The sequence below is a fragment of the Poecilia mexicana genome, unplaced genomic scaffold, assembly GCF_051168715.1.
Source record: "Poecilia mexicana isolate PSO_F unplaced genomic scaffold, ASM5116871v1 scaffold_10, whole genome shotgun sequence".
Classification (NCBI taxonomy): Eukaryota; Metazoa; Chordata; class Actinopteri; order Cyprinodontiformes; family Poeciliidae; genus Poecilia; species Poecilia mexicana.
Window position 1 is genome coordinate 4,880,284 of NW_028263379.1, and position 11,769 is coordinate 4,892,052.

An 11,769-nucleotide genomic window follows, 5' to 3' on the forward strand; every position below is an offset into this window, starting at 1 on the left:
GAACAGCTGGTCCCGCCCACAGTGATCTGCAGCGGAGATGAAGCTGTTCAGAGCAAAACTGGAAACACACCTTTCCATCAGCTCAGTTATTATCTCTGTTCATTCAGTTAAATCAGACTGAGGAAAGTTGTCCTGGGTCGTTTGACCTCTCTGCCTTACTGAAGGTCATCTGTTCAGTCTGACAAACAGACGAGTTCCTGCAGACTTTCTGCATGTTTGTTTGGCAGCTCAGTGTGTTCTGTGGTGTGTATTTGATGTGCATATTGTAGCACACTAAGAGCCTGGGACCATATGTTTCCTGAAACCAGCTTTCTAATTAGTTACAGTGTAATTCATAAGTCTAGGAAAAATAGTTGCTATAACCAGAACTTAAAGTATTTTAATGGGATTTTATCTGACAAAGTGGAGCTTAATTTTGAAGTGAAAGAAAAAGTACGCATTGCTTTACACACACACACACGCACGTTTGTGTTGCTATCTTTGTGGGGACTTTCCATTGACTTCCATTCATTTCTACAGCCTAAACCTGACCTTTACCCTTTTCCTAACCCTAACCATCACATACCTAACCCTAACCAACCAAAACTCAATTCATACCTTAGCCCTAACTCTGACCCCTGACCCAAAAACAGGGTTTCCCCTCGTGGGGACCAGGCTCCGGTCCCCACAAGGAGCAATTGGTCCCCACAAGGTATTACAAACAAATGCACACACACACACACACACACACACACTTTGGGCCCCATAAGGAGTAGTCAGTCCTCACAATGTAGTATTTGTTTGGAAAAGATTCTTGCAGTGTATCAAATACAGGACTACATAAACATGCACACAAGTGTTACTTTAACATGTTTGTACTGGAGTAAAAAGTAAAAGTAAAGAAGTAGTTTATCAATAGATTTAATATTTAAAAATTATCAGATGGACCAAAATATAAAATTTGGGAAATCCCCCCCCCAAATTGATTTCTTTCAATATAAAGCTTATGAAATGATAATGAAACTACAGGTGTGTGTTTGGTGAATTTTTGGTTAAATTTGCTCTTCATTCCCTGAAGTTACTCACAGTGGGTAGATAATCCATAAATTTTAATCAAGTAAAAGTCATAATATTTAATAAAATTATTCAAATAAAAATAAAAAGTACAGCTTAGTAGAAATAAAAGTATTTATTGAAATAAATGTAACTATTAAAACCACAAGAAGTTTTAATTAATTCTCACAACAAGCTGCATAGGAGACATAAAAACATTGGAAAGTTGCTCTGATCAGATGAGACCAAAACTGAACATATTGAAAATGCTGCATGTTTGATGGTAGAGATGAAAACAGAAGTTATTACAAAGACAAGAGAGCAGAAACTCAACAGCTTTTAATCCGTTTCTCAGAGCATGAATGCTTAATTTGATCATTTTTCAAAATAATCTAAAGCAGCCGTTAGATGGAGAATTAAATGATGGAATTTTAAAAGATAACTGTTGATAAATATTTAAAGATTAATAGTGTCTGTAATATTTCAGGCCTGAGGACAAACAGTGCTGACCTGCAGTGATGAAGGTCAAAGGTGAAGCTTTCAGTCCGTCTCTCTTCTTCTTGATTCCAACCAGAAGTAGGGGTCAAACTTAGGGATGGAGGACAGTGAGAATATTTTACCACAACAGTTAAAAAATAAATGAGAAAGTGTTTTCTACCTCAGAGAGGATGAGAAGTCATTTAAAAATGGGTCTGGCTCCTTTCTGACGGTTTAACGCTGCAGCATAAGGTGGGTGTGTGGAGCCTCAGGGCAACCTTAAGCTACAGCGACTGGGGTCAAAGGTCAACATGGTGTGGTTGTTCAGTGGTTAGCTTCGTTACCTCGCGGCCTGCTGGTCTCATGCCCGCTCTCTGTCACCGTGGTTAAGTTAAACTAAGGTGTGAAAGTTTCTCGGTTCGGCGACTTTCTGCTGATCTGACCTGAAAATGCTGAATGAAAAACTGAAACCTGTGAAAACTGGATTAGAACCAATCCAGACCCAAGATAACAGCAAACACTGAAACCAGCTCTCTGACAAATACATGACATTTATTCAGGAAGCTTTATATATAAAAAAAACAAAACAGCAACAAAAATAAGTCAAGGGTCAAATTTAGAATTTCTAAAAACAATAAAAGACAAGATCACCTTTGAAAACAGCCTTTTCTGTTTATTCAGGTTATCTTTATTGAATATTCAGACTTGTTTCAAGATCTAAAATGTTTCAGTTTAACACAAAAGCAGAAGAAATCTGTGAAGATGAACACACTTTATTCACAGAACCCTTTACATCCTTCGTTTTAGGCATTTAAGCTACAAGCGGTTACCCGGCAACCGCTGTGGCTGTTACACCATTATAATGTGCAACATGATTTTTCTATAGGGGTAAAAATGGCTCCTGGGTGGGTTTGGTTCTAATTATTATAATTACTTTATTTTGTACACCAGACATTCTATTAGGAAAAGTCATGAACTGTGAGGTTTTACTAGGCAGAGCTGCAGGAAACTGAAAATACACAGAGGATAAAAATTAACTGACTGCAGTTATAGTGGAGAAATAAAAGTGTAGCCTTGTTGTCAGATAATATTTTGGAGATTCAAAGCTAAGCAAAACTTCACCGTAATGATCTGAAGAATGTTGGGATTTATTAGCAAATCTAATCCTCTATCGGGAAAAAATAAACTTCTGGTGCTTTGTTTTCTGTTTTCTGTTGGTTTAATTGGCTTTTTTATTGACAATGTATTCATTCGGAAACAGTTTTACAACAGAACATTGAAACAATTTTATGAAATAGTTACTGTAGATATACAATAGAGAGAATAATACACACAGTTAAAAAAGAAAAGAAAAACTCCCTTATATAATCACAGCTTGGGAATTAGCTTTGAGTAATCCTCACTGCATTTATTGTTATTCAGTTCTAGCAGACATTTCAAAATTGCAACATCACAGCCATGAACGGTCAGGTGTTTTACCACAGCAGTCATTTTACATATTTTAAATAAAGACAAAATAAATTAAGAAAACACACACCATCAGCTGATCTTTGTGACCAACAGTTGAAATGCATAACACCCTGAATATTGTACATTTAAAATAAATAAAACTTCAAAAATGAACAAGAAAGCTCAATAAAAAATACAGATGAGTAACAACACACCTGCACAGAAAGGAACTGAACAGTTCAAGAACATCCAGGTGACACCAGTTCACCTGTCCGGGACAAAGGAACCGCATAAAAACCAGTCAGTTGTTCCCACACATGCTGCAGCAGTAAGGCCTAACGGCCGACAAAAACATCCATCCTCCGCTGACATGCGTATAAAAACTGAAACGAACATCTAACAAACACACTAGCTAAAACACATTTTGACCTCTACAGCAACTTTTAGGTCAACAAAACTCCGTGAGAAACTTCTTAATGAAACAACCACAAAGGCGCTGGTGAAAGAGGAAGTGATGTCACATGTTCATCTTCTTCTTCTGTATTTTATTGGCGGATGGCAAATCAACTTAAGGTGCATTTACCACCACCTGCTGGACTTACATCGCATGTAATGCAAAAATAAAATAACATAGATTTTGTATAATAAATATAAAATTGAAAGTCAATAAAATTAAGAAAATAAAAATACATACAATTAATAAGTAAGGGATTTTGATGGAATGTATTATGCTTTGTTTCTTCCATGCTACAGATGGCGGATTATAAAAAGACTTGATATGGTCTGCACTGTTGTGTAGAAATGATGTGAAGAACCCCGTGGCAACCAGAGGCGGATCAGGGCACATGCAAGCAAAGTTTGAATTTCAACACAAACCAAAGAACATTTTTACATTTGTTTATTGAGGATGAGAATACCATTAACTTCACCATTTATAAATACTCCTGAAGCTTTGAACCAACTCATGAACCCACTATGGCTATAACTTTAATCTGTCTGATTATAAGCTGATTATAACTATTACAATAATTCAAAAATTCAACATTTGGAAACTCTGCAGAGTGACTAATAAAGTAAAGGAGTGGATGGTTAAAAGAGCAGCATGTGTTAACTGTCATCACAAACACACCAATAATTCTTCAAAATAAACATTCTTCCTGTTTGAGTCACTCAAAATTAAAAGTTTATAACCACCAGCTGTGTGTTGTCATGTTCTACATAAAATGGCATTAATCTCCTGAGACAACATTAAACTAATCGGACTGAGGATTAACTTGGACGTGTAAAAATCTCTTCCCAAACTTCCCAAGTCTTTACTGGATATTTGCTCCTGTCATGTTGAGATTCCTGGCAGCTGAAGCCATTTAAATCCAGTTCTAAAGCAAATTTTGCCCCTAGGATTATTCACCGTAACATCATATGCATTAGTCCACAAACACTGAGACATATATACCTTAATCCTCAGAAAGGGCACGGCCTGGAACGGCTGCAGAGAAATAATTCCTGTCTGCAGGCGTTTTCAAATCTCCAGTCAAACAGGAGAAAACTCCTCCATCCGAGGCTCTGGCAAGCAGACAGTAACCCTGAACCCATTAACCATCTGTAACCAGGAGGAGATCATTTAAACAGGCAGAAACTTTTATTTTAAAAATGCTTTGATCGTTTAAAACAACTGTGTACCTTTAACCCTGAACCTGAATATAATGTGCTTCACCTGATCAGATCTAAATAATCAGAAATAGTTCATGTGTTATTTTCCCAGTGGAGAGTTTATAGAAAGCAAAGTTTATCTCAAAGTTTAGCTCAAGTTCAGGATTTTTCTACATTCAGCAGATTAATCTTTTTTCTTTCAATCAGTTTTCACATATATAGTCCATGGGCCAGACCATTTTTTTGTCCATTTCAGGGTGGCAAAGTCTATCAATACTTTTTGAAAAGATACATGTCTCTAGTTAATATTTTGGTATGATAGCCCTTCCAAAATGGTAGCTGAGTCATCGTTATCATCTCATGAAGTAAACAACCCCTTTGGAAAAATTCTGTTTTTTGAGACTGCTGTATCTCTGGTTTAGGGTCATGGTATGGGCATTTGTCAAAGGTCTATAATGCAATATTTGGTATCATCTTAAAGGGGACACTCTTGGCTTTCATTTAAGCCATGTTTTGAGTTTCTCTGACCAACACAGAGGTCATTAGAGGTCGTTAAACCAAAATTATTACACATTTTTCCACATCTTTTGACCAAACTAGATACACTTCTTTCATCCCAGCGGTATCCAGGGACATCAGGGACACAAGAGTTAATGACTAAAATACTCAACAGACTCTAAGGAATCAGAAAATGTATGATATGCCTACACTGTCTGTCTATGGGAGGCGAATATGAGCTGTAATTTGAAGTTACAGATTTGGGCTATAACCTTAACTGGTGTATATGTTGGGGGTTTAGTGGGGGTTGTTTAGCGTGTCACTCATGTCTAGTTTGTTAGTTATAAAAAAGTTAATAATAGTAGAAATGTGCACTTACATAGACTTTAGGATGCTGTATTGGCCTATTTATCAGATTTTGTGAGTTTTTCCATCCTGGGCTACACAATAGTAGCCCAGGATGGCCACATAGAGACATAGCAGAATGAGAGAGGAGACCACCCTCATTAAATGACAAATTCTGAGGTAAAATAAAAAAAATGATTATTTTTAGATGCTTAGGCTACTATTGACAGCATTATTCAGATTATTGTATTACATTTCTGCCAACAGATGATAACCTTAGGCCAGTGGTTCTTAACATTTTTTGAGGTACCAAACCCATCAGATTCATATGCGCATTCACCGGACCCTTCTTTTGTGACAAATAAAATGATTTTTTCCAAATTCACTCCAAGATCACCAAGTCTTCTTGAAAGGTAGAGTCTATGACAACAGTTCTTCAAAATATAGTCAGTGTTTTCACCAAAGTTGAGCCGACTGTCCAGGAACGACCCAAGGAATTTAAAATGTGCCACAGTTTCAACAGGTTGGCCATTGAAAGAAACTGGAACCACTTTAAGGTCTCGTTTAGATGATTTAATTAGCTCTACATTCTTAAGAGAATGAAAAATTAATAATAAATAAAGACTTTGCGGTATTCTGATTTAGTAATGTAATTATATTAGTTGTGTTACCACCCCCACACCACTAGAGGCAGTACCAACCCCAAAAAGATGTACTAAGGAGCAGATTTGGAAGTACACCGAAAGCTAAGAAAGCTTCAGGTGACCAGCAGCATTGAACAGCCTTTGTTTGTCTGCTATTCATTTACTACCACATTTCTTTTAACCCAGCTGTACCTGAGAGGAAGTTAACTACTGCAATACTCAACAGACTAAGGCAGTGGTCTCAAACTGCATTCCTCAAGGGCCAGAGTCCTGCAACTTTTAGATGTGTCCCTTGTTATACACACCTAAATTCATTGGCTGAACTACCTTACCAGCATGCAGTCTTATATTTCAAAGCAGTCTTGGTGCAACATTAGAGCTTGCACATTTCTGAGCTCTTCAGCCTGTTTGCACATCAGGTAGCTTGCATGCTACCCAACTGTTCCTGATGCTGGGGGTCCTCACATACATAGCAAGATAGTAGGCTATTAGACTATTAGATGTGAGGACATAAACCTGTACCAACTAGCTGGCTATATAGATAGGCAGACCGTAGTCAGACAGAAAGACAAAGAACTTTATTGTCATCATATGCTGACATTAAAATTTATTGCCTTGAGTAATAGAATTGCCAATAAAAAAGTGAAAAATTGCTCAAAGTATAAAAGTTTATAGTCAAATAAAAATAAATATTTAAAAGGAAAAATATGTAAATGTATAACTTTAAGTCAATTAATTTGTATGTCCAGTCAGTTCAGTTTTTAATATATAAAAACTCCCTTAGGATCTTCAGCATGACTGTCTCCTGCTCTCTACATAAAGCTGCAGTATGTAACGTTTATTAAAAAAAAATATATTTTTTACTTAACTGAAATTATCACTATGTCCTGAGAATATAAGATGGATAATCTGTGTAAAGAATTAGCTCCTCTGCCTTCTCCCTCTGGACCTGCTGTCATCTGAACAAATATTCTGCTCTGTCAGACACAACCAATCAGACCGGGAAGAGGGTCTTAGCGCTGTCAGTCATCCTCATATAGGTGCTGCTCTACCCTGGTTTTCCTGGAACATTAAATTGCTTCTCCACCATTAGCATATTTAGAAGCATAAACATGAGGTTGATTGACAGTGCTAAGACCCTCCTCCTGTCTGGGTGTTTTTGACTGGTTGTTCTTATAGCGCTGTCAATCAACCTAATGCTCATGCTTCTAAATATGCAAATGGTGGAGAAGCAACTTAATGTCCCAGGAAAACTGGAGTAGAGCGGTGCCTTTGTCTGCTGCTGTACAGTTGGAATACCTTCACTGTACAGCAGTAAGTCAGTGACAGAATCTGGTCATCAGCTTCTTGGACAGACGACACCGCCTGAGGGTTCTCAGAAAAAATGAAGCTCTTCTGGGCTTTTTTTAAAGAGGTATTTGGTTTTAAAGGTCCAGTTGAAATCCTTTGAGATGTAGACTCCCAGAAATTTGAAACTACTGACCCTTTCTACTTGCTCACCATCTATGCTCAGCCCTGGATGGATTGTCCTCTTTGTCCTGAAGTTGAGGATTATTTCCTTTGTCTTCTTGGTATTCAAGGTAAGGGAATTCTCGCTTCACCATTGGTTTACCATGTTATTAGCCTTTGAACATCTTCTGTATGTCATCCGCATTTTTGAACAAGACGATATTATTCTGGGTGGCATTGCAGTCGTGGGTAAATTGGAAGTAAAGGATGGGGCTGAGGACACAGCCTTGGGGCATACCTGTGCTGAGTGTGACCGCGGAGAAGGTAAGGGAGTTGATCTGGACATGCTGGGGTCTGTTGGTTTAAAAATCCCTGATCCACCAGAACAGTCCTGCTCCTAGTATCAGGGACTCTAGCCTCTCCACCAACTTGTCAGGAGTTGGAGTTAAAAGCTGAGCTGTAATCCACATCCAGCATCCTTACGTAGGTATAAAGTAATATCAGTATGCTTATTATAATAAGTCTTGCCATCACCTTTTAGTTTTTGAACAACTTTCATTTCACCAATGATCCATCGAGACTATTATTCAACATCAACTGATTCTTCCAACTCTCTTGCAAGAGGAAACTTGCTAGAGTTATTATGAACATGAGAAAAGGCCATTGATAGTGGATGACCAAAGACTTTTTAAATCTGAAGGTCTCTTCTTTGTTAAACTATTATGATACACTCAAAAATATTTCAATCTGTTTTCTTTCCTTTTGTTAGATAGCAAAAACAGTGGTGTAAAAGAGTGAGCCCAGTATTTTTGAAGCTTAGGAATGTTTTTATTGTGTCATGGAATGTGGTTGTTGGTAAGTATTTTTCTAAATGACCTGTTCTGAACTTTATATAAGCTTCCTCTCCAGCATGATGAGCTTACAGCAAATCACTGACTATGTTTAGTGATACAATGAATCTAGTGAAAAGACTGACTGTGTCTGACTGAGGCTGACTTAGAGCGTTTACCCAGCTTTTCTCTATAAGTTCTACAAAGGAATATCTGTCCATCTCTATCCCAGGCTTCTGTAGGCCATAATGTCTCTCACTTTCTGTGGGCTCGTTGTCTGTCATGTTCCTAAAGGTGCTGTTCTACCAGCCTGCCTCTAACTGGTTTGGCCTCAGTCCACCTCGGCCAGATTCATTTTCCTTTAGCAGATCCAGCGCGGCTCTGGCTGGCTGTTCTCAGATTTCCATATCTACTTCAAGTGTAGTACTAGCCTGACCAATCAGGGTAGGGACCAAAGCGATTTCATATATCGCAAAATAATCAGCTGATCGAAGCCTTTATCATTATCTTTGGGCCAGCAATGAATTTCTATAAAACAAAATGAAATATCTTTGAGTCCATCTGAACCATAATCTTGAGGTTCTCCATGGCTGAGTGTCACTTCAAACCTCTGCGGAGAATTGACCAGTTGCTGTGCTAAAGGCCCTCCCACAATAGTGAGGAATAGAGAGGGTAATGGAAAAACTCACTACCAGGGGTAAAACCGAACTACGCACTAACTGGTTAGTGCGTGGCTTGCCAGTAGAAAAGCACTTTAAGTTACCTTAGATACTGAAGTCTGTTTTCTGAGGTGAGATAGTATCTGGTAGCGGCTCTGGCTTTTAAAATGAAACCTTTGGTTCCTGCAGGTGTCTTAGTATCCTTATTCACACACACACACTGGATTATTTCCAAATGGATTGAAGATACTCAGATGGTGAACATTCTAATTTACTGTTAATAGCTATGTGTCATCTGAAAAAATAAATACAAAAAGTCAATAATATTTCCAGGTCTGTAACTGTAAACCAGCACTAAACTTTGCTCCAGATAAGTAGAAATTGAAAGTACAGAGTAAGACTATTCAGCTAAATTGTGTAGCTATCAGAGGGTAGGAACAGCATCCAAACAAAGGCAGTTCAATGCTGCAGTATGTACATTTTAGGGAAAAAAATACGTATGTTATATATTTGTTGAAACTGTCACCATATTGTCACAGTATGCTGAGACAAATAATCTGTGAAGAAAAATCAAGCCTGTCTGCCTTCTCGCAGTGCTAAATTGAAACAACCAAGCAGAGCCAGGAGGAGGGTCTCAGGACAACATAGTAATAGTTTTAATAAATACATAGATTTTTAAATAAAAGTTACATGCTGAATCTAAATGGTTACATCTTACTGATTTTATTTTTTAACAAACTCATTTGTGGGCCTGATTGAAATCAACATCCTCAGCAAGCATAATGTAGATGGTACCGATATGCCTAAGGTTATCATCTGTTGGCAGAAATGTAATATAATAATCTGAACTATGCTGTCAATAGTTGGCTAATCATCTAAAAATAATCATTTTTTTTATTTTACCTCAGAATTAGTCATTTAATGAGGGTGGTCTCCTCTCTCATTCTGCTATGTCTCTATGTGGCCATCCTGGGCTACTATTGTGTAGCCCAGGATGGAAAAACTCACAAAATCTGATAAATAGGCCAATACAGCATCCTAAAGTCTATGTAAGTGCACATTTCTACTATTATTAACTTTTTTATAACTAACAAACTAGACATGAGTGACACGCTAAACAACCCCCACTAAACCCCCAACATATACACCAGTTAAGGTTATAGCCCAAATCTGTAACTTCAAATTACAGCTCATATTCGCCTCCCATAGACAGACAGTGTAGGCATATCATACATTTTCTGATTCCTTAGAGTCTGTTGAGTATTTTAGTCATTAACTCTTGTGTCCCTGATGTCCCTGGATACCGCTGGGATGAAAGAAGTGTATCTAGTTTGGTCAAAAGATGTGGAAAAATGTGTAATAATTTTGGTTTAACGACCTCTAATGACCTCTGTGTTGGTCAGAGAAACTCAAAACATGGCTTAAATGAAAGCCAAGAGTGTCCCCTTTAAGATGATACCAAATATTGCATTATAGACCTTTGACAAATGCCCATACCATGACCCTAAACCAGAGATACAGCAGTCTCAAAAAACAGAATTTTTCCAAAGGGGTTGTTTACTTCATGAGATGATAACGATGACTCAGCTACCATTTTGGAAGGGCTATCATACCAAAATATTAACTAGAGACATGTATCTTTTCAAAAAGTATTGATAGACTTTGCCACCCTGAAATGGACAAAAATGTCAAATTTTGGCCTCTGGCCCATGGACTAATACATATGTGGAAGCTAATTAGCTCAAATGCGATGCGGTGATGGGGGTGGAAGCATTTTTTGACTCGGAACAGCCCAACGCTTTTTCCCCCTCGCCCCGTTAAACACGTAAACCTAGCCAACCTCCTCTGATTTAATTTTGACCGTCTGTCCTCAGCTCTGCACACCAATGTGCCCAGGGTAGACTACTTCTTCTAGCCTACCGGGTTGAACAGGCAGCCTGTTAAATTTGAGCCGTTAAAACTGTTCCTGTCTCTGCAACTCCCACCCTACTTCCATTGCATATTTTTAAATACATTATCCATAAACAACAATAACAGCAAACTGATAGAAAAAAAAGACTTACCTGACAGACTTTGAGAAAATTTGGATTGCCAACGTAAATTCATGGCGAAAGGGACTTCCAACTCGGAAAGCGGCGGGCTCCAGACTAATCCGGTTTAAACTGGTTTTTCTGTTCGTGCAGTTTTATTGTTGCATTACTGCCCCCTTATGGCCAAGAGAGGTATTGTTGTGCTAATTCACTTAACTAAATTTTGTTGCGTTCACACAAAATTATTTAGGTTAACATGCGACAAAATCATGTTATCGTTATTTGAATTAATTAATTAAACACAACAAACACAATTTTTATGTGTTAACTTGAAATGAAATATTAACATAATGTGAACAACTGCCATGTTTCACTTTTTTGAGGGTACAAACCTTATAAAACAATTACACAGCTGTGAACAGATTGCTACATAAACTATATTATTATTATTTTTTTACTGATTCATATTAAATCTGATCAAAGTCAGATAGAAATATCAAAAAAATATATTTTTAAAATGAGAGAATACTGAGCAAGAGATTTTTTGCAGATTATTTTTCATCAGATTCAACAGTTTACATCCATTCTCTGAGTCAGACAGTCTTGGGTCAAACATTTCGTCTTTTAATCCCCCATAATCTGATGGCATCAGCTGCAGTAAAGCGTTCACACACCATGATACTACCACTCCTTTACCTCAGTGTTA

At 37.6% G+C, this 11,769-nt stretch overlaps 1 long non-coding RNA gene across 1 annotated transcript; it reads right to left on the minus strand.

The window, feature by feature from the left end:
* Positions 1-2,705: 2,705 nt before the first annotated feature.
* Positions 2,706-11,208, minus strand: LOC106932240 (uncharacterized). Its single transcript, XR_001421233.2, has 3 exons — positions 11,097-11,208; positions 4,412-4,558; positions 2,706-3,746 (listed from the first exon to the last, which is right to left on the minus strand). It is a non-coding gene; the product is annotated as an uncharacterized LOC106932240 (long non-coding RNA).
* Between the last annotated feature and the right edge of the window lie 561 nt (positions 11,209-11,769).